This window comes from Trematomus bernacchii, unplaced genomic scaffold, assembly GCF_902827165.1.
Source record: "Trematomus bernacchii unplaced genomic scaffold, fTreBer1.1, whole genome shotgun sequence".
NCBI lineage: Eukaryota > Metazoa > Chordata > Actinopteri > Perciformes > Nototheniidae > Trematomus > Trematomus bernacchii.
The window spans coordinates 1,158,571-1,162,386 of NW_022987610.1; positions in this window are offsets into that span (position 1 = coordinate 1,158,571).

Here is a 3,816-nt window from a genome sequence, read left to right on the forward strand (position 1 = left end):
GCACACCAAAGGACAAGTAAAAATCTCAAGGCACACCTATTGTGCGAAATAGCCCTTATAACACGTGTTATCACTCATATCATGTAAAATATCTGTAAATGTGCATAATTATTTACTAATGCCAAATAAAATGTATAGATAGAACAATCAGTGGTTCAAGTTAGTATATTCCTCAGTGTAACATATCCACTAGTTGCAAAGCTTAAACATTTTTATATATTTTTTTATTTTAAGGGAAAGGATGTTTTCACTACTCAGTTTGTCAACTATGTTACGGACAAACTTGATGTCATTACAATCATTTGATTAAGTCCTGCACTTCAAGTAAAATCAAATTTGAAAGGCTCTTGAGTCTATTCTACCATATATCCAAAGATTTTTTAAAGTTTAAAAAATAATTGTATTAAAGTTTTGTTTTTTCATGTGATATGTTCAGCACTGTCATTAAGTTTAGGGATATTTTGTATTATAAAACTACCATACAGGTCATTTTGATAGTTTTAAGAGATGTCATGTAAAACTCCAACCTGTGTAGATATACATTATACTATAAAGGATATCAGAAGCACTATTTTAGATATTTTAAATTTGAAAAAATGAGGTGCAACATAGTTGACAATGAAAGTCAAACATTTGACGCAAATAACATAGTTGACTGGACACATTATTAACCATCAGCACTATGTTAATTTCAAGGCAGAAGTGCAAAATTCCATTGATAATGATGTGTAATGACGTCTACATGTCGTACAAATTGTCAACTAGGTTACCTGTCAACTAAGTTACTACAGTTATTACAGTACTGGGTAACTCAGTTGACAGGTAACCTAGTTGACAATTTCCCTATTTTGACCCATCATTTCAATGGTAGGCCTTGCCTGGATGACCACATGTCATTTTCTTGAACAGGTTAACATCACATTTGCACATATAATTGAATTAAAATCATTAAACAATTGTAAACCATAACAATGTACGTAACATTGTTGATTGTCAATGAGTATATTAATTGACCATGTGCTATTATACATAAAATATTGTAAAAATGTAGAGGACAATCACCACAGTGTGTTCAAAATGTCTGCCAAAGAGGAACATGGCATCATGTGATGCTGGTGACATGGTATTGGGACAAACAATTTTTGAGTTAAAGGGGGAAGTTCTGTTAGAAACATAGTTGACAGAACTTTTGCGGACATTCATATATTAAGATATTTAAATTATTTAAAGGGGGAAATCAATTAAAAATATGTTATTATTCTTTAGTATTTAGACTTTTGAAATAAATGAATCATTTTTTAAATTTACTTTAATGGTTTTTATTCATTATTTTGAATCCAAGACACCCTCAACTGAAAAACGGACATAGCAAAAACTGACAATTTAAGAACATCATGACACATTTCAAGCTAAATAAAGCATAGGATGCACATAATGTTTGTGTGATATTATAACATGCTTTCCAATAATAGGCAAAATATGATATTTTTGAAGAAAATAGTTAGAATAATTATAATTATCATCAATGGACATCAATGGACATGGAATGTACCCTAAATTGTAGAATCACTCAGCAGTTACATACACCAAACCTTCCAGTTATATTCCTATCAATATTATGAAGGCTTTTACAGAAGGGTTTGGTCATATATAATTCATAGCCTGAATTATATAACATTTTATACCTAAAAACATGGTGAAAATTGATATTTTAGGGCTGTTGACAGTATTTTCTGATTTATGGAGTGATACAAAGAGCTATCCAAAATCCCTTCTGTAAAAGCCTTAGATACTAATATGACTACAAAATGAAACAATAATTTTGATCCTGGCTTTATCCAAAGTTCAGATTTCGGTTCCTGAAATGTGTTAAAATATGCGCATATTTCATGAGATAATGGTTCATTTGGATATTTAAACATGCTATTTCAGAAAACTTGTAATACAAAAAACAATTGCCTTATTGTAAGTAATTAACTGGAGAAATATTTAGCTGATATCTTTAAGTTAAAAATACCCTATTCACCTGGGGTGTCTCGCCTTAATTAGATGTTTGATAAGTGCAGATCACATAGTAAAACACGTACACAGATACATTATTTTGTATTTTTATTAAATTCGACAATGTCAATTTCACTTTCCACTATGTCCACCGTTGTTTTTCACAACCAATGGCAGAACTTTATTGAGGCCTGTAATTAGTCAACTACAGGTCTCTTGAGTCAGTCTTTTTCTTCCAAAAAGCTTGTGACAAGATGTTATTGCTCTTGGGGCATTAAAAACAAGATTTTAACTTTAGTTTTTTATATAATATCTGCATTTTCTATTGTGAAAAACTAAGTCTTAGTTATTTAATATATAGCGCCATCTCCTGGTTAAACCCTGAAATTGGAGAATAGTGGGAGGGCCTAACATTCCTGAATACTGGTCTTTGGCAGGCAACTGGCTGGCAACTGGCTGGCAGTCGGCAGGAAGCTGTATGCTGGAGTCCAAAATAAGAGGCTCCATCTGTATGAGGTTATCATGAGGTTGTTAACATCGCAGTTTATCAGTGGATGTTTGCTGGAAGCACAATAACTGCATGTTTTGCATTGCTTTTAAATGTCAGTTAATATAGTGGTGAGAGACTCCCGATACATTAGATTTATAAGTTCATTAATTGTCTCATGATGCATATTTCCCGGTGAGCATGAAGCTTTTCAGAGTGGGGTTTTTCTCAGCTACGAGTTCTTTTGGAAATTGCTCTCCTTATCCGCATGCCCCCTGATTGCAATAGGCCCTGTCGGGTTAGAAAATGCAGACAGCGCAGTTGCTCCATCATTCCATCTCTTCTTTTTTCCTGCTCAATACGCTGTTGTTTGACAAGCTGTATGTTGACTGGTGTTTGACTGAAGAAAGCGCACTTTTTTTTAATACACTCTCTGTGGAAATGAGACTTTTCGTGGCTGTCCAGGAGGCTTGGGCACTTTTTCCAGTTATTAACTCCGGTATTAACAAAGCTATCATCTCCACATTTTGAGAAAGTTACAAGCCGTTTGACAGCAGCAAATCTGCATATTTCACAGAAGGCCCGTTTAGTGGTTTTGCAAAGAATTAACCACTCTCTGTTTTTGTACCATTCTGCGTTGAAGTACCTTTCTCTTTGCCCAAATAATCTAGCGGTCAGTTAGCTGCAGCTTTACCCGTCTCAATGTCCCGACAACAAACCTCCATGCAGTCGGAACCAGCCTGTTTCGTTTCAACGACGGCGGTGGCGGCGGTTTTGACAGTCTCTGCGGCCGCAGAGCTGCTGCTTTTGGGTTTATCTGGCTTCGCTGGTTCTATGATTGATGAAGGTCCAGGCTCCGGAGACGTGGATGTCAGGGATGTGACCTTCCAGTTGTTAATTTAAGTTTAGATTGACTGTATTTAGTTTTCTTCTGCGCTGGTTCTTCTGACGTGTTTGCAAGTGTATATATTTTTTCTATCTAGGTTAACGGCTGACACACACAGAACAACGTAAAAAATAAAGTAAACAACGTAACAAATAAACAAATCTAAGCTTTTTTATTGGTTGTAATTTACATGGATACATTTGAATGGTGTGACAATGTCCTATTTGATTGGGTTAAAATGTACATATTCTTCCTGTTATGTCTGCCTGCTATATTTTACCTAATGCAAAGTGACCTGCTCCATCGAAATCAGTCGCATTGACCCGAAGACACATTTTGAGTTGAATACACTGTTGGAAAGAGGAGATTCATAGCTTTATAATGATATCAGGATTGTTGTTGTACTCCAAATATTAAGCAAAATATGTCACATTATATAATG